The 26,384-nt window shown below is 45.7% G+C and overlaps 1 long non-coding RNA gene across 1 annotated transcript in view; it reads right to left on the bottom strand.

Annotated features, from left to right (window-relative positions):
* LOC138250216 (uncharacterized) overlaps positions 1–26,384 on the bottom strand; it is a 173,417-nt gene that overhangs the window by 89,327 nt on the left and 57,706 nt on the right. Inside the window, exons 2-3 of the long non-coding RNA XR_011194910.1 lie at positions 17,877–18,037; positions 1,344–1,409 (exon numbers count right to left, since the gene is read on the bottom strand). This is a non-coding gene — a long non-coding RNA (uncharacterized lncRNA). The remainder of the gene's footprint in view (positions 1–1,343; positions 1,410–17,876; positions 18,038–26,384) is intronic.

The raw sequence follows: 26,384 nt of genomic DNA, 5'->3' as shown, positions 1-26,384 counted from the left end.
ATTAAAGCGGGTTTCCGCTATATTCCGCTTAAAAATATTGCGCCACGCATGATACACAATGACTGGACTTTTTACAGTGGCCACAACAAATACCGATGGTGGTTTATGGGGATGTAACCAAAGAGATACCATGATTCACACAATATATGAATGTCCGTAACTACATACTTTCTGAGGGGTGGGGGTCATGGTGCTATGGTAAAGGCAACTGGGGCGACGATTAATCTAACTGCGCAGGCAGTGTATTTAGGAATGCGGAAGGAGCAATCGGTCTCCCAATATGTGCTTTTTTTCTTTTGTAACAGAGCCTTAATGGTGGCCAGGAGAGATGTTATATAATTGAATGGGAGGTTTATGCAAGCTCAGAAAACTATGGGGGTGATTCTAACATTGGCGGGCGGCGGAGGCCGCCCGCCAATGTTCCCCCACCAAAATACCGCTCCGCAGTCAAAAGACCGCTGAGGGTATTTTGGGATTTGCCCTGGGCTGGCGGGCGGCCGCCAAAAGGCCGCCCGCCAGCCCAGGGCAAATCGACCTTCCCACAAGGACGCCGGCTCCGAATGGAGCCGGCGTAGTGGGAAGGTGCGACGGGTGCAGTTGCACCCGTCGCGTATTTCAGTGTCTGCTTTGCAGACACTGAAATACTTTGCGGGGCCCTCTTACGGGGGCCCCTGCAGTGCCCATGCCATGGGCATGGGCACTGCAGGGGCCCCCAGGGGCCCCGCGGCACCCCCTACCGCCATCCTGTTCCTGGCGGGAGACCCGCCAGGAACAGGATGGCGGTAGGGGATGTCAGAATCCCCATTGTTGCGGAGTGCGCTCCGCAGCCATGGAGGATTCTGTAGGGCCGTGGTAAACCGGCGGGAGACCGCCGGTTTACCCTTTCTGGCCGCGGCTGAACCGCTGCGGTCAGAATGCCCTTGGGAGCACCGCCAGCCTGTTGGCGGTGCTCCCGTGGTCGGTGACCCTGGCGGTCACCGGCCACCAGGGTCAGAATGACCCCCTATATGTCAAGCGCGAGGGTGCCCAGGGAAATATGAAAAATAAGGGGACCATGAAGGGAGTTCTATGAATTGGATCTGTGGATTTCTGCACTGGTTTGGACGATGAAACCCCCATGACTGGAAAGAAACACATTTAGAAGAGATTATGTGTGTGGTAAGTGACGGCGTGAAGGGACCAAGAAACGCCCGATGCTGCCAGTGGACTGGGAGGTACTGCTGTTTTAAACTTGAAATGCCACCTTGTTTCAGTGGTTATTCTTATTTTATATTGTAAAGGTTTTTTGTAAACCAAATAAAATGTGCAAAAAAAGAAGAGATATTCCTCACAAATAGGTTTACCTCCTTTCCATCAACTTCTGTTCTTGCTTAATTTCCTTGTAGAGGCCAATCAGTGCTCTAATAACACTAAAATCACAAAGGGAACAATAGAAAAAAAGAAAACGAGTTAAAAATATTATTCTGTATTTAATTAAACAGTTCTAAAAAATGAAAACTCGGGCACATCACAGTGTAATGGATTTGAATGTGTAGATCACTAATATAGGAACACGCTTTCTTTCGCATCAAATACATGCTAATGCAACGGGTTGAAAGAATAAAAATCAACAGTCATGACACCATCAGACACATCACCGGGTGAAACTCACTAAAATATCCCCAATCACTCACACCCGGCTCATATAAGGAAATCAGACATAGATCAAGCCACTTTTTCACCATGCCATTGATTGTCTTTTTCACCTTTCCCCTCATTTTGATGGACAATTACTTTAGGAGGCGAGAGAGAGATAGACATGCAAAGGATCAAATTATTTGGGATGTTCAGGGAAGCAGTAATTGATGTGATCCTTGATATGATTACTGACTGGGCTCAGGAGTTCCGTCTATAGCCTGCAGGTAGGCTTTGTCAAAATACTGACTGACCTTCAAGCGATGCAGCAGTTTGGGGTCAGTGTGTCCTGTATTTGGTGGACTTGCCTTCAGGCTGGTGTACCACTTCATCTCCCAGCCTTCAAAAGTGCAAACGTTCTCCCGCAGCACAGGACGCGAAGCAGCAGTTTGGGATCAGTGTACCCTGTATTCAGTGGACTTTGCCTTCAGTCTAGGGTGGGACTTCATTTAACAGCCTTCCATCTGTTTTTTGGTGGGCTCCTGATGTGCTCCAAAAGCGCAAAGGTTCTCCTGCAGTGCAGGACACAAAGCATCAGTTTGGGGTCAGTGTGCCCTGTATTTAGTGCACTTTGCCTTCAGCTGGGGTAGGACTTCGTCTCCCAGCCTTCCATCTGTTTGTGAGCGGGTTCCCGACACGCTCCAAAAGTGCAAACTTTGTCACGCAGCACCAAGAAGAGCCGGTGTTGTCAGGGAGTTTGTCCCGAGTACAGGGCTTTCAAGCCCTCTAAATGCATGCCCGTTGCCAAAGCACAGGAAAAAAGTGCTGACATCCAAGCAGAATAAGTTGAATCCTACTGTTCATCTAATATAACATTGTGCCCTGCTTCTTTAGTTCATTCTTGGGCTAGAATAAAGTACCTCATAAGCAAGCATTTGGACACCAAATTGCACCCTGTTTACGATCGTCTTGCAGCCACAAGTCCACTATAAAAAGCATTGTTAATACGGGGGGAGCCCCAATAGAGTGGAGGGGACAGCTCAGATACCAATTGACCAAGATTGGCCTTTACTGCAGATTATCATTCCTCTAGTCCCTCAACAGCTATATTATCAAGTAGGGCCCCGGTGAACACTCGGAATGAGGACATATGTAGGGGTGCAGGAATTTCCCAAATTGCCTCTTCACCAAATGCACAATTATGCCTAGAGCAAATTGTAAACCAAGAGGCTGTGCCTTCGGTTTCTGTACCAGTTTTTGCACCCGTTATGGGGGCGGCCACCAAAGGCAGTGTTGTCAAATCAACCGAACTACCTGCTATTGATCTCCTCCCAGCTTCATGCCCATATGTCATCATTTTCGGTAACATTCCCAGAATGTCCATGGGTTCTTCTAAAACGGCCTGGTCACTTAGAAACAAGGTTTTATTTTGGTTGAAGAATACAGTGCATTGTTATTGGTGTCACAAGGACTCTCGTATTACAACGAGGCTCCTGGATTCGGGGCTGCAGCACCTTTGATAGACAAGCCTTACCCTTTTCTCTCCACATGCAAGTCTCCACATATACACATGCAGGCAAGAAAAGAGATGCAGGACAGTTTTCAATACATTTATTGAAAATACTGCAATCTACAATAAAATGCATGAGCTGTAATGATTAGGAGAATAAGGAATAACAAAATCAGGATTGTGAAAATCAGATGTAAATATGAACAACCTCAACATATTGCAATGATATGAATATACAATTCCTACCAAAAAGCCTAATCTCTAGCCCCTTAGCGAGAGCATAGTGATGTAAACAAAATCTGTCCGTGCAGTGTCCATGAAAAAGACACCCCACCACTGCTACCTTGGTAAAGGGTCAGGCCTTCAGTCTCCAGATCAGGCTTCGCAGAGACACAAATGCTGAGGTCGGCCGCAAACCAGCATGAAGTATGGATGGAAAACCCCCTATAACGCCCTTTGTCCTACAAAATAGTTTTATAGGGGACACGTTTATGTTCTTGCACAGAAGGCTGATGTGGGGATGGACCTAAGCGCTGGACTGTTTGCGTAGTTTTGTGGCAGCAATACAAAATATTATCCTGTGTTCCTCACATTCCATTCTTGTGAACCCGAGAAAAAGAACATGATACAAAGTATGTCATCCATAACACTGACATTGACGGTCTTGCAGAAGAGCAACTGATTATGAAAAATAAAAATATTACCACTAAGTAAACTGAACTAAAATGAACAAAAATGAATAAATGAATACAGAGCATGTTATCTCGGTAAAAAGGCACAGCCGCAAGCCTCAGCTAAGCCATCACTGTGCCCAGGGAGGGAATTACAAATAAACCCACAGCACTGGCATCTGAGAAAAGAGATTCTCTTTGTTCAGCGAGTGGGTGGAATTGGGCCATTACAAGGAGTTTAACAGGGTGATACAGTTATTGGAAATGTTCACAGACTTAAAACAGCTGAAGACATCCTCGCCCGAGCTAACACTGGTAGAGCCAAATTGAGTTCTGTGAAGATACTTCCTCTTGGATATTTTTTATAGACACTTCGATCAGATGGCCCCACCAGTTAATTTGGCAAACTATTCTTGCTACAGCTTCCAACCAAGCTGCCCTGTACCACTAGTGAATAGGTATATGGCCCTGTCAGGTATGGACAAAAATGACTGACTGCAACCAAGGAATGAGAATGGGATCTCACTCCACACTAATCAGAGGGTAATACTTCCTGACTTTGATACTGGAACATGCTTCAAAAAACAAAGGAGCCCATAAATAGGTAGGGACCTTGGGACAGGTATCTCTAGAGGAACAATGATCCCTGAATTAAATACGATAAATGTAATAATCATAAAATTGCAGTGAAATCTTAGAAAACATGAATTAACTGTTTCAAAATGGTATTTTCATTTATTAAATAGACAAATAATGTGGGAAACCAAAAGCATTAAAAGCAACCGTTCTCAGACAAGTTCATTGTGATGAGACAATAATACAGAATAAATTACATACATATGTTGCCCATGCTCGTACACATTAACTTAATTATAACACTGTGAATCAGGGGACTTTAGTCAATTACATTTCAATCCCACAATTAGTACTGGAATCATCATCAGGACATGGGATGTGCCTGAGAGACTGAGGAATGCAAGAAGCCAAGACCTGTATAAATATCAGGAGGAAAGAGAGAGAGAGAGAGAGGACAGGAGATTAGGAGGGGAAGGAACAAGGAAAAAAGGAGATTATTGAATTGAGTCATATTAGTATAAAGAAAAATGAAAACACCCAGTTAGGGGGAAGACCAGGAGTGTGAGTGATGGCAACCAACGCAATGTGGGAGGCCAATACAAATGCATCATCAGGTGCCACAAGGTAGAAGATAAGGATATGAAAGTGACCAGAAAAGCATGGACCCCCTGCGAAATCATATAATCTGGATGCCGTACAGAATAGTGAAACATGCCAGTGCGAAAGGGGGGACTAATTGCCCAGTCGCACAAAGAAAATGAGGGTGAAAAGTGGCTCACAACTTGATATATCAATGATAAACCTTATCAGTTGCGGGGGGGGGAGGACACAAGGGGACAGCAGTTAAGGGCTGCAAGTATGGTTCACCTATGAGAAGGAATTAACCAACTTGTGCTAGAATCCACGTAAAATTAGGTAAGGGATAGGAATGGACCTCGCAGAAGAAGAGGTCGGTATAGAGTACAATCCATAATTCCCCCAATCTAGGGGAGGAGAACCAAGAATCAAGAGATGTACCGATTAACCCATAGGGCTAAACAATTGCAAAAAGAGTTTGATACTGGGTCAGGCCAAAATTTATGTTGCCTGAGTACCATTGGTCCCAATAATGGTATTTGTTTTGTTTCGTGGAACATAGCAGGGATACAACAAAAACTCAACAATGAGAATTGGCTATCTGTGGTTGAGAACTTTGACATAGTTTGTTGCCAGGAAACCTGGGCTAAAGAAGATATTTCCATTAATGGTTTTAAATCATATTGTATGAACGCTGTTCCATCTGTCACTGTTAAAGGGAAGGGGGGCTTGACTACTTTAGTGGCATGTGCTGTCAACAATCTGGAAGTCCAAATTATTATATCTAGACCATTCTACCAGATTTTAACTGTTCATCTTTCGAACCACGCTAATATACTTCTAATTATTTTCTATTTGAATTTTTTCATGGCACAACCAATATGTATAATTGAAGAGTTGAGCAGGGAAATCTGAATGTCTTGAAAATAGTAATGAGTATACATCAGTTATATGGGCAGTGGTTTTAATATTTCTAAAGGCCCCTTTGAGAGCGACAGGGTATGTGGCGTTACTAATATATATGATGTTAACCTGGATCACTTTACACACACACCATATGGCAATGTACTTAATAAATTGGCCTTAACATTCAATGTAACCTTCTCTTCTGATCATCATGGGAGCAGGAAGGATAATCCACCTATCTTTACAGAGTGACCTCTTTAAATCAAGGGTAACATTTTGGGGTCCTTTGGTCACCAATGTCTTGAGGGCAGCAGTGACGTGCACCCTGATCACCTCGTGGAGAGAATCTGTAATTGTTCCCATTTTTATTTTAAAAAGGGTGATGGAATTCCCCCAAATGCTATTGACCTATTTTCATTGATAGATTCAACAGCAATGATCTTAGGTCGTATCATTCTTGGAAGATTAGAATCCTGGGCAGAGGTCAACTCCTTTTTTAGTCTCATACAGTATGGGTTTCGCCCAGGTTTAGGCACAGTAGAGCAGGCCCTAAACCTTAAACTTATAAAGGACAAATATGTTAATGCCAGGAGAGGGGTCCTGCATATGGCTTTTATGGACCTCTCCAGCGCTTTAGACCTTGTGGATAGGAAAGTGCTATGGGACCTGATGAGCTAGGCTGGTATCGAATCCCCTCTATTGAACATAATTAGGAACTTACATCAAGATTCTTCAACCAGGGTACATTATTCTTGGTCTGGTGATTGCACCGTGCCAAAAGGGTGACCAGAGGAGTTAGGCAGGGCTGTATATTAGACACCTCTCTTTTTCCTGTTCATATAAACTCACTGGAAACAACTCTACAGGCCTGTAGTGCAGATGCTCCCAGGACTGGCACTCAGGCAGTCCTGTGCTGCTGTACGCAGATGATGGGGTTCTTTTAGCACGCACTGCTAATGGGCTACAAAAGCTGTTAAATGGTTTTAATGATTTTATTTGAAATTAAAAGTAAACCAACAAAAACCCTTTACTATGCCATGTGGCCCAAGAAACACCAAAGCGACAACATTTTTGATTGCAGGGAGTCCTATAGCAAAAGTTACCACTTTTAACTATTTCTGCATCAGACTAGATGCAAAGAGGCATTGGGATAGGCTTCTGGTTAGTAGGGCACAAAAAATGGAGGCTGTTGGCAATGATTTTTTGAGGTTTGCAAAAAGACTGGGGCAAAAGCAGGTCTGGGAGCTGGTTCAATTGTAGAAAAGTAAATGTCATGCAGTGGGCACATATGGAGCAAGAGTCTTTGGGTTATGCTGCAGCGGGGAAACTTCAGGTAGCTGAAAATAGTTTTTTTGCAAGCTCCTGACTGTCCCTAGAGCCACGGAAAGTGTTATTACACATATGGAAGTGGGCCTGAAATTTATAGAGAACGAAAATAATTGTGCATCTATTTTATTATGGCTCAAAAGATAGAATACACCGAATGCCACTTTTTACAAGCAGGTGCTTGTCGATTGTGTCAGTCTGGCAAATATGTCCGCTATTCCGTGGTTGTCATATATAAAAAAACTCCTTTTCAGGTCGAGCGTTAGCGTTCGGCCTGCTGTATACTAAAGTATACAATAGAGTGAGTTTCAGCGTTCTGATTTGTTAGTTGCAGTGTCCTTCAAAAATCCTTGCTTGCTAGGATCTTTGTCTTTGCCTCTTTGTCCTGCCTTTTTTCACTTTGGGAGGAGCACAAAGTACTGTGTAATTAAGCTATGTCCTGTTTATTTCTTCTGTAAGGGACTTTTTTTGGCATTTGCCTGTTTCACCTCAACAGTGTGGGTGCTTGTTCAGCCCCTCCTCCCCACCAGCTCCCTCTGTAAACATAAACCAACAGCAGAGGGGGGCTTTTCCAGGGCCAGCTCACCCTTGCTGTCTTCCTTTTGTTATTTTCAGTCTGTCTGGCAATAAAAGTCCAGTCAGTAATTTACATCGCTATGAGCTCTAACTCGGGCACACACGAGAATATTGCATTCCAAATGCTTGTTTTTGTTGATTTCCATTAGGCACCGAAAAGCGGTCTATTTTCGTGGACCAAACAGAACACTCTTGTGCCCTCCGTTTGAAGCACATTTGCGTCTATTCTTAGTGCTCCTAAAATACTTGCTGGCACTCCCAGCAAACGAGTTCTTCTGCTCAGATGTACAGCTGCTGCAAAGCACTATGGGTGGCTCCTCTCAGAACCCTTGCAACAACTGCTGTGAACCCAGCACCAGGCACCGAGCGCAGCTGCTGCAGCCCGGTTTCTAACTTTAGCAAGTTACTGACCCAGCTAAATCAATAACTCTGACAAAGCAGGGCAGCAGCGTGCAGACGCCCACTGTTGGTGCCAAAGCCTCAGGGCAAAACGTACTCCATCCACATCACACCACACAAAGCTAAAAGTCTTGAGCGTGAGAACTAATTGACACATGTGACATCATAAACGCGATATATCACGCCAGCTTGTACATCAACGGCAACGGAGAATGTAGGAAAGTACCATCTTGCCTGGCATGTTACCCCCATATTTCACTGTATATATGTTGTTTTAGTTGTATGTGTCACTGGGACCCTGCCAGCCAGGGCCCCAGTGCTCATAAGTGTGCCCTGTATGTGTTACCTGTGTGATGACTAACTGTCTCACTGAGGCTCTGCTAACCAGAACCTCAGTGGTTATGCTCTCTCATTTCTTTCCAAATTGTCACTAACAGGCTAGTGACCATTTTCACCAATTTACATTGGCATACTGGAACACCCTTATAATTCCCTAGTATATGGTACTGAGGTACCCAGGGTATTGGGGTTCCAGGAGATCCCTATGGGCTGCAGCATTTCTTTTTCCACCCATAGGGAGCTCTGACAATTCTTACACAGGCCTGCCACTGCAGCCTGAGTGAAATAACGTCCACATTATTTCACAGCCATTTACCACTGCACTTAAGTAACTTATAAGTCACCTATATGTCTAACCTTTACCTGGTAAAGGTTGGGTGCTAAGTTACTTAGTGTGTGGGCACCCTGGCACTAGCCAAGGTGCCCCCACATTGTTCAGGGCAAATTCCCCGGACTTTGTGAGTGCGGGGACACCATTACAAGGGTGCACTATACATAGGTCACTACCTTTGTATAGCTTCACAATGGTAACTCCGAACATGGCCATGTAACATGTCTAAGATCATGGAATTGCCCCCCCCCCAATGCCATCCTGGCATTGGTGAGACAATTCCATGATCCCCCGGGTCTCTAGCACAGACCCGGGTACTGCCAAACTGCCTTTCCTGGGGTTTCACTGCAGCTGCTGCTGCTGCTGCTGCCAACCCCTCAGACAGGTTTCTGCCCTCCTGGGGTCCAGCCAGGCTTGGCCCAGGAAGGCAGAACAAAGGACTTCCTCAGAGAGAGGGTGTTACACCCTCTCCCTTTGGAAAAAGGTGTCAGAGCTGGGGAGGAGTAGCCTCCCCCAGCCTCTGGAAATGCTTTGATGGGCACAGATGGTGCCCATCTCTGCATAAGCCAGTCTACACCGGTTCAGGGATCCCCCAGCCCTGCTCTGGCGCGAAACTGGACAAAGGAAAGGGAAGTGACCACTCCCCTGACCTGCACCTCCCCTGGGAGGTGCCCAGAGCTCCTCCAGTGTGCTCCAGACCTCTGCCATCTTGGAAACAGAGGTGCTGCTGGCACACTGGACTGCTCTGAGTGGCCAGGGCCAGCAGGTGACGTCAGAGACTCCTTCTGATAGGCTCTTACCTGTGTTGCTAGCCTATCCTCCTTCCTAGGTAGTGAAACCTCCTTTTCTGGCTATTTAGGGTCTCTGCTTTGGGGAATTCTTTAGATAACGAATGCAAGAGCTCATCAGAGTTCCTCTGCATCTCTCTCTTCACCTTCTGCCAAGGAATCGACTGCTGACCGCGCTGGAAGCCTGCAAAACCGCAACAAAGTAGCAAAGACGACTACTGCAACCTTGTAACGCTGATCCTGCTGCCTTCTCGACTCTTTTCCTGGTGGTGGATGCTGTGGGGGTAGTCTGCCTCCTCTCTGCACTAGAAGCTCCGAAGAAATCTCCTGTGGGTCGACGGAATCTTCCCCCTGCAACCGCAGGCACCAAAGAACTGCTTCACCGGTCCTCTGGGTCCCCTCTCAGCACGACGAGCGTGGTCCCTGGAACTCAGCAACTCTGTCCAAGTGACTCCCACAGTCCAGTGACTCTTCAGTCCAAGTTTGGTGGAGGTAAGTCCTTGCCTCCCCACGCTAGACTGCATTGCTGGGTACCGTGTGATTTGCAGCTGCTCCGGCTCCTGTGCACTCTTCCAGGATTTCCTTTGTGCACAGCCAAGCCTGGGTCCCCGACACTCTAACCTGCAGTGCACGACCTCCTGAGTTGTCCTCCGGCATCATGGGACCTTCTTTTGTGACTTCGGGTGAGCTCCGGTTCACTCCACTTTGTAGTGCCTGTTCCAGCACTTCTGCGGTAGCTGCTTGCTTTTGAGTGGGCTCTTTGTCTTGCTGGATGCCCCCTCTGTCTCCTCACGCAATTGGCAACATTCTGGTCTCTCCTGGGCCACAGCAGCATCCAAAAACCCTAACCGCGACCCTTGCAGCTAGCAAGGCTTGTTTGCAGTCTTTCTGCACAGAAACACCTCTGCAAGCTTCTTCACGACGTGGGACATCCATCCTCCAAAGGGGAAGTTTCTAGCCCTCTTCGTTCTTGCAGAATCCACAGCTTCTACCATCCGGTGGCAGCTTCTTTGCACCAACAGCTAGCATTTCCTGGGCATCTGCCCACTCCCGACTTGATCGTGACTCTTGGACTTGGTCCCCTTGTTCCACAGGTACTCTCATCTGGAAATCCATTGTTGTTGCATTGCTGGTGTTTGTCTTCCTGGCAGAATTCCCCTATCACGACTTCTGTGCTCTCTGGGGAACTTAGGTGCACTTTGCACCCACTTTTCAGGGTCTTGGGGTGGGCTATTTTTCTAACCCTCATTGTTTTCTTACAGTCCCAGCGACCCTCTACAAGCTCACATAGGTTTGGGGTCCATTCGTTGTTCGCATTCCACTTTTGGAGTATATGGTTTGTGTTGCCCCTATACCTATGTGCTCCCATTGCAATCTATTGTGACTATACATTGCTTGCACTGTTTTCTATTGCTATTACTGCATAATTTTGGTATTACGTACATATATCTTGTGTATATTTGCTATCCTCATACTGAGGGTACTCACTGAGATACTTTTGGCATATTGTCATAAAAATAAAGTACCTTTATTTTTAGTATATCTGTGTATTGTGTTTTCTTATGATATTGTGCATATGACACCAGTGGTATAGTAGGAGCTTCACACGTCTCCTAGTTCAGCCTAAGTTGCTCTGCTAAGCTACCTTTTCTATCAGCCTAAGCTGCTAGACACCTCTTCTACACTAATAAGGGATAACTGGACCTGGTACAGAGTGTAAGTACCCCTTGGTACCCACTACAAGCCAGGCCAGCCTCCTACATTGGTTGTGCAGCGGTGGGATAAGTACTTGCAACTACTTACCACTTTGTCATTTTTTACTTTTTATAAGAGAAAAATATACAAAACAAGTTCAGTGTATGTACACCTAACCAAAAAGTTTTGCTTCTCTTCTCTTACTCCTTTGCTAAGTGCTGAAAAGTACCTCTAAAACTTTCGAAAAGTTTCTAAAAAGTTTTAAAACTTTTTTTTCAGTTCCTTAAAAAGTTCTGAAACTTTTTCTTTCTTTTTCTGTCCCTTAACCCTTTTCTATCATGTCTGGTACAGGTCAAACTGTTGATCTGACCAGAGTTGCTTATGATCACCTTAGCTGGAAAGGAGCAAGGAGTCTCTGCATTGAAAGAGGTTTAGGGGTAGGGAAGAATCCCTCAAGAGAACTGTTAGTTAATATGCTAATTGAACAGGATAAGACCATAGTTGGCACATCTGGTGAGAAATTAGCTGATGGTTCACACTCTGATTCTGGGAATCCCCCAGTAAAAGTGTTAGAAGGGAACCTTCCCAACCTGCCCCTTAGCAGGCCACCAAGCATGGCTGGTACTAATGTGAGTTCTCATCACAGTAGAAGTGTTACTTCTGTAGGCCAGAATGTTAGAGTGCCATCTGTTAGGGACAGGTCTCCCTCTGTCCATTCACACCATTCTTCTGTGTCAAGGCATGCCCAACCCACCCTCCCTGAAGACAGAATGTTAGAAAGGGAACTCAATAGATTGAGAGTGGAAGAGTCCAGGCTGAAGCTTAAAAAGCAACAGCTGGATCTAGACAGGGAAGCATTTGACTTAGAAAAAGAAAGACAGAGGTTGGGGTTTGGACCCCATGGTGGCAGCAGCAGTTTTACAGATAGTAATCCTGTGAAAGAGCATGATTCTAGGAATCTGAACACGATAGTTCCCCCTTATAAAGAGGGGGATGACATTAACAAGTGGTTTGCTGCACTTGAGAGGGCCTGTGTTGTACAGGGGGTCCCTCAAAGGCAGTGGGCTGCTATCCTATGGCTATCTTTCAGTGGAAAGGGTAGGGATAGGCTCCTTACTGTGAAGGAAAGTGATGCCAATAATTTTACAGTTCTTAAGAATGTACTCCTAGATGGTTATGGCTTAACCACTGAACAGTACAGGATCAAGTTCAGAGAAACCAAAAAGGAGTCTTCACAAGACTGGGTAGACTTTGTTGACCATTCTGTGAAGGCCTTGGAGGGGTGGTTACATGGCAGTAAAGTTTCTGACTATGAAAGCCTGTATAACTTAATCCTGAGAGAGCATATTCTTAATAATTGTGTGTCTGATTTGTTGCACCAGTACCTAGTGGACTCAGATCTGACCTCTCCCCAAGAATTGGGAAAGAAGGCAGACAAATGGGTCAGAACAAGGGTGAACAGAAAAGTTCATACAGGGGGTGACAAGGATGGCAAGAAGAAGGATGGTAAGTCTTCTGACAAGGGTGGGGACAAATCCAAAAATTAGTCTTCATCAGGCCCACAAAAACACTCTGGTGGGGGTGGTGGGCCCAAATCCTCTTCAAATCAAAATCAAGTAAAGAAAACATGGTGCTATTTATGTAAAGTAAAAGGCCATTGGACAACTGATGCCAGTTGTCCAAAGAAAAGCACCAAGCCTCCCACCACTACAACCCCTGCTGCTACACCTAGTGCCCCTAGTAATAGCAGTGGTGGTGGGAGCAAACCTACTAATAGCCAAACCAAGAGAGTAGCTGGGCTCACTTTTGGTAATTTAGTTGGGGTTGGTCTTGTTAGGGAGACCACAGAGGCTGTGTTAGCCTCTGAAGGTGCCATTGATTTGGTCACCTTGGTTGCTTGTCCCCTTAATATGGATAAGTACAAGCAACTTCCCCTAATAAATGGTGTTGAGGTTCAGGCCTACAGGGACACAGGTGCCAGTGTTACCATGGTAATAGAGAAACTGGTCCACCCTGAACAACAGCTACTTGGTCACCAGTACCAAGTGACTGATGCTCATAACAACACACTTAGCCACCCCATGGCTGTTGTAAATCTCAACTGGGGTGGGGTTACTGGTCCAAAGAAAGTTGTGGTTGCCTCAGATTTACCTGTAGACTGTCTACTAGGGAATGATTTGGAGACATCAGCTTGGTAAGAAGTGGAGTTGGAGGCTCATGCAGCAATGCTGGGCATTCCTGGGCATATATTTGCCTTGACAAGGGCTCAGGCCAAAAAGCAAAAAGGACAGGGTGACTTGGATCCTGGAAGAATGGACCACGTGCTCCCTAAAGCTAGGGTTAGTAAAGGTAAAACACTACCTACTATCCCTCCCTCTTCAGTGGATTCAACTTCTGAGGAAGAAGAATGTCCACCCTGTGCAGAACCTACACCAGAGGAGCTGGAAGCAGACACTGCTGAGCTTTTGGGTGGAGGGGGGCCTGCCAGGGAGGAGCTGAGTGTGGCACAGCAGAACTGTCCCACACTAGAGGGTCTAAGACAGCAAGCTGTCAAACAGCAAAATGGGGATGTCAGTGACTCTCACAGAGTTTACTGGGAGGACAACCTCTTGTATACTGAAGCAAGGGATCCAAAACCTGGAGCAGCCAGGAGATTGGTGATTCCTCAGCAATACAGAGAGTTCCTCCTAACTCTAGCCCATGACATTCCCTTGGCTGGACATTTAGGGCAAATGAAAACTTGGGACAGGCTTGTCCCCTTGTTTCATTGGCCTAGAATGTCAGAGGACACAAAGGAATTGTGTAAGTCCTGTGAAACCTGTCAAGCCAGTGGCAAAACAGGTGGCACTCCAAAGGCTCCCTTTATTCCACTACCTGTGGTTGGGGTCCCCTTTGAAAGGGTAGGGGTTGACATAGTTGGCCCCCTTGACCCTCCTACTGCTTCAGGCAATAGGTTTATTTTGGTGGTAGTGGACCATGCCACCAGATATCCTGAAGCAATTCCTCTAAGGACCACTACAGCTCCTGCAGTGGCAAAGGCCCTCCTGGGAATCTTTTCCAGGGTGGGCTTCCCAAAAGAGGTAGTATCAGACAGGGGAAGCAATTTCATGTCTGCTTACTTAAAGGCCATGTGGAAGGAATGTGGTGTGACATACAAGTTCACCACACCCTATCATCCACAAACAAATGGACTGGTTGAGAGGTTTAATAAAACTCTCAAAGGAATGATAATGGGACTCCCTGAAAAACTCCTGAGGAGATGGGATATCCTGTTACCTTGCCTCCTTTTTGCTTACAGGGATGTACCCCAAAAAGGAGTGGGCTTCAGCCCCTTTGAACTCCTATTTGGACACCCTGTAAGAGGTCCTCTAACACTTGTTAAGGAGGGTTGGGAACAACCTTTAAAAGCTCCTCAGCAAGACATAGTGGACTATGTACTTGGCCTAAGATCTAGGATGGCTGAGTACATGAAAAAGGCCAGTAAAAACCTTCAGGCCAGCCAAGAGCTCCAAAAGCAATGGCATGACCAGAAGGCTGTTCTGATTCAGTACCAACCAGGGCAGAAAGTGTGGGTCTTGGAGCCTGTGGCCCCAAGAGCCCTCCAAGACAAATGGAGTGGTCCCCACATTATTGTTGAGAAAAAGGGAGAAGTCACCTACTTGGTTGACTTAGGCACTGCCAGGAACCCCCTTAGGGTGCTCCATGTCAATCGCCTGAAACCCTACTATGACAGGGCTGATCTCACCCTGCTCATGGCAACAGACGAAGGACAGGATGAAGAGAGTGACCCTCTCCCTGATCTCTTCTCTTCCACAGAACAAGATGCTCTAGTGGAAGGTGTAGTTCTGGCAGATTGTCTTACTGCTGAGCAGAAAGACCACTGCATAAATCTCCTGGGTCAGTTTTCTGAACTCTTTTCTACTGTGCCAGGCACCACCTCTTGGTGTGAGCACACTATAGATACTGGAGACAGCTTGCCTGTCAAAAGTAAGATCTATAGGCAGCCTGACCATGTCAGGGACTGCATAAAACAAGAGGTTCAGAAAATGCTTGAACTGGGAGTGGTTGAGCACTCTGAAAGTCCATGGGCCTCTCCTGTGGTACTTGTACCAAAACCTCATTCCAAAGATGGAAAGAAGGAAATGAGATTTTTATGTAGATTACAGAGGTCTCAACCAAGTAACTAAAACTGATGCTCACCCTATACCCAGGGCAGATGAGCTAATAGATACAGTGGCATCTGCCAAGTATCTAAGCACCTTTGATTTGACTGCAGGGTATTGGCAGATCAAGTTATCAGAGGATGCTAAAGCAAAAACTGCATTTTCAACCATTGGAGGGCACTACCAATTCACAGTAATGCCTTTTGGGTTGAAAAATGCACCTGCCACTTTTCAGAGGTTGGTGAATACAGTCCTGCAAGGATTGGAGGCATTTAGTGCAGCATATCTAGATGATATAGCTGTCTTTAGCTCCACCTGGGGTGATCACCTGGTCCACCTGTGGAAGGTTTTGGAGGCCCTGCAAAAGGCAGGCCTCACTATCAAGGCTTCAAAGTGCCAGATAGGGCAGGGGGAAGTGGTTTATCTGGGACACCTTGTAGGTGGAGAACAGATTGCACCACTTCAGGGGAAAATCCAAACTATCATAGATTGGGTTCCCCCTACAACTCAGACCCAGGTGAGAGCCTTCTTAGGCCTCATTGGGTACTACAGGAGGTTCATAAAGAACTATGGCTCCATTGCAGCCCCTCTTAATGACCTCACATCTAAGAAAATTCCTAAAAAGATATTGTGGACAACTAGCTGTCAGAAAGCTTTTGAGGAGCTGAAACAGGCCATGTGCTCTGCACGTGTCCTAAAAAGCCCCTGTTACTCCAAAAAATTCATTGTCCAAACTGATGCATCTGAATTAGGGGTAGGGGCAGTCTTATCACAACTTAATTCTGAGGGCCAGGATCAACCTGTTGCTTTTATCAGCAGGAGGTTGACCCCTAAAGAAAAGCGTTGGTCTGCCATAGAGAGGGAGGCCTTTGCTGTGGTCTGGGCACTGAAGAAGTTGAGGCAATACCTGTTTGGCACTCACTTCATTGTTCAGACAGATCACAAACCTCTACTTTGGCTAAAACAAATGAAAGGTGAAAATCCTAAATTGTTGAGGTGGTCCATATCCCTACAGGGAATGGACTATACAGTGGAACATAGACCTGGGAGTACCCACTCCAATGCAGATGGACTCTCCAGATATTTCCACTTAGACAATGAAGACTCATCAGGTCATGGCTAGTCTTATTGTCCTTCGTTTGGTGGGGGGGGTTGTGTAGGAAAGTACCATCTTGCCTGGCATGTTACCCCCATATTTCACTGTATATATGTTGTTTTAGTTGAATGTGTCACTGGGACCCTGCCAGCCAGGGCCCCAGTGCTCATAAGTGTGCCCTGTATGTGTTACCTGTGTGATGACTAACTGTCTCACTGAGGCTCTGCTAACCAGAACCTCAGTGGTTATGCTCTCTCATTTCTTTCCAAATTGTCACTAACAGGCTAGTGACCATTTTCACCAATTTACATTGGCATACTGGAACACCCTTATAATTCCCTAGTATATGGTACTGAGGTACCCAGGGTATTGGGGTTCCAGGAGATCCCTATGGGCTGCAGCATTTCTTTTGCCACCCATAGGGAGCTCTGACAATTCTTACACAGGCCTGCCACTGCAGCCTGAGTGAAATAATGTCCACGTTATTTCACAGCCATTTACCACTGCACTTAAGTAACTTATAAGTCACCTATATGTTTAACCTTTACCTGGTAAAGGTTGGGTGCTAAGTTATTTAGTGTGTGAGCACCCTGGCACTAGCCAAGGTGCCCCCACATCGTTTAGGGCAAATTCCCCGGACTTTGTGAGTGCGGGGACACCATTACACGCGTGCACTATACATAGGTCACTTCCTATGTATAGCTTCACAATGGTAACTCCGAACATGGCCATGTAACATGTCTAAGATCATGGAATTGCCCCCCCAATGCGCCATCCTGGCATTGGTGAGACAATTCCATGATCCCCCGGGTCTCTAGCACAGAACCCGGGTACTGCCAAACTGCCTTTCCTGGGGTTTCACTGCAGCTGCTGCTGCTGCCAACCCCTCAGACAGGTTTCTGCCCTCCTGGGGTCCAGCCAGGCTTAGCCCAGGAAGGCAGAACAAAGGATTTCCTCTGAGAGAGGGTGTTACACCCTCTCCCTTTGGAAATAGGTGTGAAGGGCTGGGGAGGAGTAGCTTCCCCCAACCGCTGGAAATGCTTTGATGGGCACAGATGGTGCCCATCTCTGCATAAGCCAGTCTACACCGGTTCAGGGACCACCAGCCCTGCTCTGGCACGAAACTGGACAAAGGAAAGGGGAGTGACCACTCCCCTGACCAGTACCTCCCAGGTGAGGTGCCCAGAGTTCCTCCAATGTGCCCCAGACCTCTGCCATCTTGGAAACAGAGGTGTTGGGGGCACACTGGACTGCTCTGAGTGGCCAGTGCCAGCAGGTGACGGCAGAGACCCCCTCTGATAGGCTCTTACCTTTCTTGGTAGCCAATCCTCCTTTCTTGGTAGCCAAACCTCCTTTTCTGGCTATTTAGGGTCTCTCCTGTGGGGAATTCTTCAGATAACGAATGCAAGAGCTCACCAGAGTTCCTCTGCACTTCCCTCTTCACCTTCTACCACTGACTGCTCCAGGACGCCTGCAAAACCACAACAAAGTAGCAAGATGACTACCAGCAACATTGTAGTGCCTCATCCTGCCGGCTTTCTCGACTGTTTCCTGGTGGTGCATGCTCTGGGGGACATCTGCCTTCACCCTGCACTGGAAGCCAAGAAGAAATCTCCCGTGGGTCGACAGAATCTTCCCATAAACATAAACACTGAGGATCTGGTTAGCAGAGCCTCAGTGATACAGTTAGGCACCACACAGGGAACACATACAGGGCACATACTATGAGCACTGGGGTCCTGCCTAGCAGGATCCCAGTGACACAGGGGCTAAAACATACATACATACATACAGTGAAAATGGGGGTAACATGCCAGGCAAGATGGTACTTTCCTACATAGCCCAGCAGTCCAGTCATGCTAGCCCTGGATATGAAGTGCATCCCTTTTCAAGTGAAGGACTATAAGGGAGTGCCGCTGCGGCACCCCTTCCCCCACACCCCCTCACATGAATAGCTAGCATGCAACTTGCTCTTTACGGGAAAAAAAACACAGGATTAAAATATTGTCCCCACAGCAGATATGTAAATGGTTTCATCCCCATCGGAGTCACCTGGCATCATTTTCCAATTCAAATGAAAAAGTGATTACAGGTGACAATAAGTGACACGCTGGTATTTACTGCTTTGTGAATAAATATCCCCCTGCCACTGGCCCTTGCAGTGCGCAGCGGCCACACCCGGCCATTTTTTCAGCTTCTATTGCACTTCGAGCCCTGGAGTATAGTAGCGCTGTTGTAAAGGATTTTACTAGTGTCACACTGCTTTGTGCCCAGTTTAGCAACGTATTAAAAATTAAGATTCGATTAGCCCAGAGAGTGGTCTATGGCCAGAGCAACTGACTAAAACACCACTCCGCGCCTGCTGCTCTTTCCAATAAATACGAATTTACCATATTTGTCACTCACTCCATCATCAGTGCATAAGTGGCATATTTTACCAAACGTAGTTGCTGTTTCAAATATGGCACTGAGTCATTGTGAACACATTCACGGGATAGCGGACTTCATTTGCATTTCTCCTTGCTTCCATAAACTGTCAGTCTCTTTATGTACCCAGCACTGCTGCTCCTTTGGACCTCGTGTGAGTCTTCATCATGCTACACATGACTTTTTTTTTTTTCCTACAGTGCTGGTTGATGATTCATGGTGCCCTTGGGGGCAGTTTACAGCTGTGGTCTAGTGCAGTGATTTGCATTTACAAAGTGCTGTATATCGGACATTTCTTTTTGACCATTCCACGTAGTGTGTTGGGTTTTGGCATCTCCTCTTATCACCACACACTTGCAGGGTCAACAGCCATTAACCTCTGAAAATTAAAGAAGCCTTTTCACCTTTAGCCTTATGTCAGAAATGTGGTACATTTTTTCAAACTCAGGCGTGGCATTACCTGGCTGGCCACAAATCAATGGCACAACTAGCTCTGCCAAAGCACCTCAGGTTTGATTTGCAGTGGCCCTGCTCTGGAAGTGTATACGACGTTCGACTAACAGTAACCAGTCCAAACCAAAACACATAGAGAAGACATTGTCATTCACAGTGTCATAGCTCTCTCTCTTTCACAAATGCGAGACCTATTGCATTGCAAATGCTTCTTTAGTTTAGGGCGTGAACACTTTTTTGATATCCCTGAAATCATCGGCTCAAAGTCTCAAACACAAGAAGCCTTTGAGTCCAATAGAGAGGAGAAAAGACTTGTGAGCGTTCTGGATGTGTCCTCAGTAATTACGTACATGTCATTTCTCCAACTGCAGGCTTGGAACCATACTTAATTTGGATACACAAACCCCTACATAGATATTACCTTACACAGTTTAGACTCAGCGTTGTGCACTCTTTATTGGCTTTTCCCGTTGAAGATTCTTGGCATGCCTCTCTCCCGTGTTGTCCCTGTGATGTTAACACCGCTCAATCCACCATGCGCTTCACGCTTTTTTGCACTTTATATGAATCTCTGAGGTCGCATTTTTTGTGACCAATTCTTTTATCAAAACCTCTTATCTTTCATAAAGATGGGCCTATATGTTTACAGCCTCTCTTCTATTGAAATTTCCATTGCTATTCTCATTTTTATTATTGGAATTATTAATTTGAGAACATTTTATGCATTTTAAGCCGCCAAATCCTGTGTCATATGTTCGTTATTTCGATACATTTATGTATTTTCTGGCACTGTTGATTTATTGCCTTTGTTTTAATATGTTTATATGTATAGAAAATATTTTAAATGTGATTTTATGGCCAAATCATTTGGCCGAATAAAGATTCATATGTTTTGACTTAACTGCACTCCACTTATTGGCTACTGGATCTTGCTAGAGGGTCAAGAGAGACATTGTGGGCATCTCACAGAAAAGACGGTCATGGTGCTTGTGACAGGGAATGAGATGCATCACCAGCCGAGTGCACCAGTGTATCACCATGCCACACTCAGCAGAAAGACAATGACTGGCAAGGCTATTTTATAGCATTGCCAAGTTCTGTCTGGTATTAGGTGCCATTGATTTCATCCACATGCTGCTTCAGGCACCCTACCACAGAGAACGCCATTTCTGCAACAGATACCTCTTGCACTCCAACAACATGCATGCTGAGTACAATGTCTAAGGCTACTTCAATGTTTTAAATGCAACTGTTCCTAGGTGTCCACATACCAGCTACATTTATTTAACAGTCTGTCCTTGCATGTCAGTTGGTTGCTGCTAATTTTTGTGACGTGACTATTGGGTAAGTTTAACCAATTCACACTGAGGATGCATTTGTACCTTGAGTATGGATTCAGAAAGGTATTGATTCATAGCTTCACCCCTTCTTCCTTGAGGCAACCAGTGAATAAATGCAAAAGCTGAATATTTTTATTACAGGTGATGGTCTGTAAGACCCCAGCTCGTCACCCCTTCTCATGTCTAACCATAGTTCCTCAACAGTGTTACAGAAGAGCACATATACATACAAACACCATTTTGAATGCAATTGTGATATGCTTAAGTCACGTTTCAAATATCTTGATTATACAGGGGAGTGCTCCAGTACTCCCCACAAGTAGAGTAGAAGATCATTATAGTCTGTTGTGTGTGGCACAACATCACATATGACATAGGTTACATGTAGACCTAACCCATGCGGCTCCATCCAAGATTAGGTGGTGGGGCAGAGAATAGAGGTCAGGTGTGCAAGGGGATGAAAACCTACTGGCCTTACATTTACCTGACTGCTTGTTTGGTTACTGCATTGCAAGTTGAAGAGTATTGAGTCAATGATGAATGGTGGACACATATAACCTCTTGAGACACTACTGCTGTAACACAAACCTTCAATTCTATATGTAATATGCATCCATACATATATACAACATTTATCAATTTATGCCATTTTACAACTACATAAATCATTAATTTGTACTTCTGTTGGAAGTTGGGGCTCTAGTTGGCAGAGGCATGCACCATGCCCAAGCAGAGACCTCTATCCTAATCAGAGTAAGTCAGATACACACAATAAATTGGGAAGCATCGCTGCTGAACCCCCTTTTGTGTAGGCGATGCGTCGTCATCGAGCCGCAGAGCCGGCAATGCAATGTCTCCTGAAGTTGTGCTGCATCTGCATCAAAGGAGACATGGCAGTTCAGACCGGCTCAATGACAGCAATGCATGGATTTTGTTATTAGTTGCAGCATTTTATACCCACTTCCAAGGGCCCAGGACTGGATTGGCATCACTTGGCAGGGATAGACATGCAGCATGCAAAGTCCAGATGCTGTGGCAGGTTGTGTTGGTAGTCTTTTTTGTCCCTGAGACTTCAGAAAAACAGGAGACAAGCCAGCAAGCCCATGGAGTCACTCTGGGTTCAAATGAGATCGGTCTAGCCCTTCCTCAGCAGGGCAGCACAGCAGAAAAAAAATCTTCCAGAGCAGCAGTCCAGAGTAGCAGTCCTTGTAGCAGCACAACAGTCTTTCCTTGCAGAGTTCTTCACAGGTCCAAACATGCATTGATTCAGTAGGTTCAGAGGTCCAGTTCTTATACCTAGTGGTGCATTTGAAGTGGGGGTGACTTCAAAGAGAGGTCCTTGAAGTACACAAAGATCCTCCCTTCCTGCCCTCACACCACATTCACTACAGGGGGTTAGGCAGTCCTTTGTCTGGGAGCGTGACGCTGCCAATTCAGGTGTAAGTGTTAGCTCCTCCCTCCCATCGTGCCCATGGCACATCAACATGCAGATGGCCACTCAGACACACGTACCCCTTCTTTGTGTGAGGGTATCTAGAGGGAATGTAGGCAACCAGCTGTCACCCCAGACATATATTGGAGGCAGGTTACAGGTACACAGGGATAAGAGTAGGAAAATGTCAACTTTCTAAAAGTGGTATTTTCAAAATAGTAATAGTATATCTAACTATACCATTAAAGATGATTTATCATTTCAATTCCATATGTAGTAACCATGAAAGGCCTACGTCTTCTCAATCAGAAATTAAACTTTATTTGAAGTAATAAGGAACCCCCAATGTTAACCTATGAGAGGGGTAGGCCTCACAGTAGTGAAAAATGAATTTTGGGAGTTTTTCACTACCAAGACATGTCAAACTTAAAAGTATATGTGCTGCATTTTGATTACATAGCACCCTGCCCTGTGGACTATTCGGAGTCTACCTTAGGGGTGACTTGTATATAATAAAAGGGGAGCTTAAGGCTTGGCAAGGGGTTTTAAATGCCAATTCGACATGGCAGTCCAACTGCACACACAGGCTCTGCAGTGGCAGGGCTGAGACATGTTTCAAGGGCTACAGTCAGTGCTGCATGCCAACTAGTAGCGTTACATTTACAGGCCATGGGTATAGGGTATACCACTTTACAAGGGACTTACAAGTAAATTAAATATGCTAATTGTGGATACACCAATGTTATCATGTTTAGGGGAGAAGCACATACACTTTTGCACTGCTTAGAAGTGGTAATGTGCCCAGAGTCCTAAGGCCAACAAAAACAGATCAGCAAAAATGAGGCAAAGCCAGCAAAATATTTGGGCGAAGACCACTCTAAGGCTGACAGGTCTAACAACTTCTAATTCTCATTCACATGACTTCTCCCTACATGTAGTGTACAGACAAATGAACAAACATTAGTACATCAACACATCTTCATAAACACATTTCTCTAATATGATAATTATAAGAAAAGAATGAGCATTCATTTTGTTGGCAAGTACCACTAAAGTGCCATCTAGAACCCAGTAAATGTTGCTCTGTTCACTGTTCAATTTCCTACTTGTTCTGCCTATTTGGCAGAGTTCTCTACCTCTAATATTCCGTAGCACAGGCAGAGTTTTCAACTAACTGTAACAAACACGAAATGAGCTACAGGAACATGCAGCAGGCCACTCTTGAACCATCCAAGTAACACACTCATTCTGCTGCTCCTTTTGTTCTAGAACCAACCAAATGGCAGACAATAGAGAAGTTTCTCCCAGGAGGAATTAGAGGGATTCCTCCATAAATATCCTTAATTGTACGGAGGACCAGAAACCTATTTGAGTAATGCAGCGCAGGTTCAAACCTGGCAAGACCTCACCATATGCTCTGGTTCAGTAGGTGGTCAAACTAGTATTGCCTGGGAGTGCTGCAAGCGTTAGGAGACCTTTGGTGCTAGGATCTCCTTGTGGCACAGGATGTGCTAGGGGTATCCTCCACAACCCTTAAGTGGTACCCCAGGCTCTCCTCATTGCATAGAAGAGTCCTGAGAAAAGCTTGGCTGCACCTAAAAGGTTCAAATGGAGGCTCATGAGCAGCATTGAGGTGGAAGTCTTGACATATATAGTAAAATTAATATTTCATCTGTGCATTTAAATTTTGTACTTTAATGTTTCATTCTTAATTTGTCTGGTTGTCCTCTAAAATGTATAGTTGAAGGAATGTTATTAATCTAAATAATTAATTAAATGAACATTTAGGCCCTCATTACAACCCTGGTGGCCTAAGACCGCCAGGGTTGTTTTGGTGACCGTACCGCCAACAGGCTGGCGGTACATTTCACCATATTTTTACCGCGGCGCGGCAGTTTCCCGCCATAGATGTCCCGGCGGTTTTAATCCGCCAGGGCAGCGCTGCTTGCTGCGCTGCCCTGGGGATTATGACTTCCCTTCTAGCCAGCCTGTTCATGGCAGTAGAGACTGCCATGGAAAGGCTGACGGGAAGGGGAGTTGCGGGGCCCCCAGGCACAGCCCCACCCTGCTTTTCACTGTCTGCACAGCAGACAGTGAAAAGTGCGAAGGGTGCAACTGCACCCGTCGCACGGCCGCAACACCGCCGGCTCCATGAGGAGCCGGCTGCAATGTTACAGCCCACCTGGATGTTGTAATGCGGCTGGTGGGATTGCGGCCACATAGGCGGCCACTCAGCGGTTCAACCTTGGCGGGCGGCCTCCGCCACCCGCCAAGGTTGTAATGAGGGCCTTAGTATTTTTATATATTTTTATTTATCAGATAACATGTTGGCACACAGGAGCTTGTTGCACAAAAATCAAGTGTTTCTTCTAAAAGGTTCACATCATATTGTCATATGGTGTTACTTATTTAAATGAATGAGTTACTGTAACTCATGCAACCTATGCCAATTCCACCACATCAGACACACACCATACACAGTGTGAAACACTTGTCTTGGATATTCTGAATAGTAAAACACTCTCAGTGGTCATAGGGAAGTAATTCTTTATACAGTGTGTGCTCAGAAGTGTCTCCCATCACATGCCTACCTAAGATCCATGCAGGCTGCACCAATCAGCCATCAACTCTTGACCTTAAAATCATGGGTACCGTTAGAAATTGGGTTACTGGCTGACTGAGGTGTGAGTCCTGGTCAAGCAGCAGCCACAATCCTAGTCAGGCACAAGGCACAAGTAACCCCAAATTAAACTGTGCTTAAGGCCCTAGTAGCTTGGCACAGAAAAGTCAGGTTTAACTTAGAGGCAATGTGCAAAGCATTTGTCCAACACTTTAAACAGTAAAACAGTGAAAACACTACACAAAAAGACCCCACACCAGGTTAGAAAAACAGAGCACAATTTAATAAATAAAACAAGACCAAAATGAGAAAACGTCAATCAGTAGAACCAGAGTTCTCTTTTTTAAAGAATAAACTGCAATATTGCACCTAAAAGCATAAAGCACCAAGCGTGGTTATCTACTCGCGCTGGGTAGGGTCAAATCCAAAAGTTGAGTCCGACCACAATGAAGCACTGGTCGGATAGAGTCCCAGATTAGGGTATACCTTCTCAAGTTTTGTGCCAAGAGTCCCATTCGAGTGGAAGAAAGTTGCAAGGAGAACATTGCTGGCGGTGGTCAGAGTTGCCTGAGGAGCAGGCCGGGCATCGTGGGCGGGCAGGCCGAAGCCTCGCACTAGCGGTCCCCATGGGTTGACAATCCTTGGTAAATTAAGAGACAGACTTGCGGCTGCTCGTAATGATTTTCCATGCAAGCGCTGTGATTCCTGTGAGAAAGGGTCTGTTCACAGTCACGAAGAACCCAAAAGCTTGCATTAAAGAGATTAAGAGCTACACCAAGGGCCCAGGATCTGAGCGGCACCTCTTGGGGCTCAGCAACTTGTTGAAGGCTAGTACAGGAGCTGTGGGGAGTCTTTTATGTGTCTGAGGCTCAGATCAGGAGGCCAACATATTAGCCCTTTAAGACCTGGGTTCAAGATAGAGTTTCAGGTCCAGTTCTTCTCCAGGCAAGAGAGTAGCAGGCAGTAGGTCATCATAACAAGGCAGCAGCTCCTTCAGAGTAGCAGTCCATCAGAATGGCAGTCCTTTCAGCAGCACAGCAGTCTTTTTAGCAGCACAGCAGACCATCTTCCTGGCAGAGTATCCACAGGTCAAGAAGTATACTGAAATTGTGGTGCCTAAGGTCCAGTATTTATACCCTGGTACCCTGGTTCTGGAAGGTGGAAGAAACTTCTAAATAGTGGCTTTAAAGTGCATGGAATTCCCTGTCTCACCTGCTCTGGCTCCACACTGGCTGGGGTAACAATGCAGGTTTGTAAGTCCCTTTGTGTGTGACAGGACACAGCGTATTCATGTATAAATGAGGCTGTGTCTAGCTCCTCCCTCACAATGCCTTTACCATGCAAGTCTTTACCATGCATATGCCTTTACCAGACATGCCTTTACAACAAAATGGTAAGTATATAGCAGGTAAGTGTATATATATATATATATATATATATACTTGGGTAAGGGTGTTTTTAGGGTTTAGGGGTGGGTAAAGGTATTGGGTGGTAAGGATATTTTTAGGGTTTATAGGTGGGTAAGGGTACTGGGTGGTCAGGGTAT

This window comes from Pleurodeles waltl, chromosome 8 (assembly GCF_031143425.1).
Source record: "Pleurodeles waltl isolate 20211129_DDA chromosome 8, aPleWal1.hap1.20221129, whole genome shotgun sequence".
NCBI classification, from domain to species: Eukaryota; Metazoa; Chordata; class Amphibia; order Caudata; family Salamandridae; genus Pleurodeles; species Pleurodeles waltl.
This window is presented reverse-complemented; position numbering and strand designations above follow the sequence as displayed.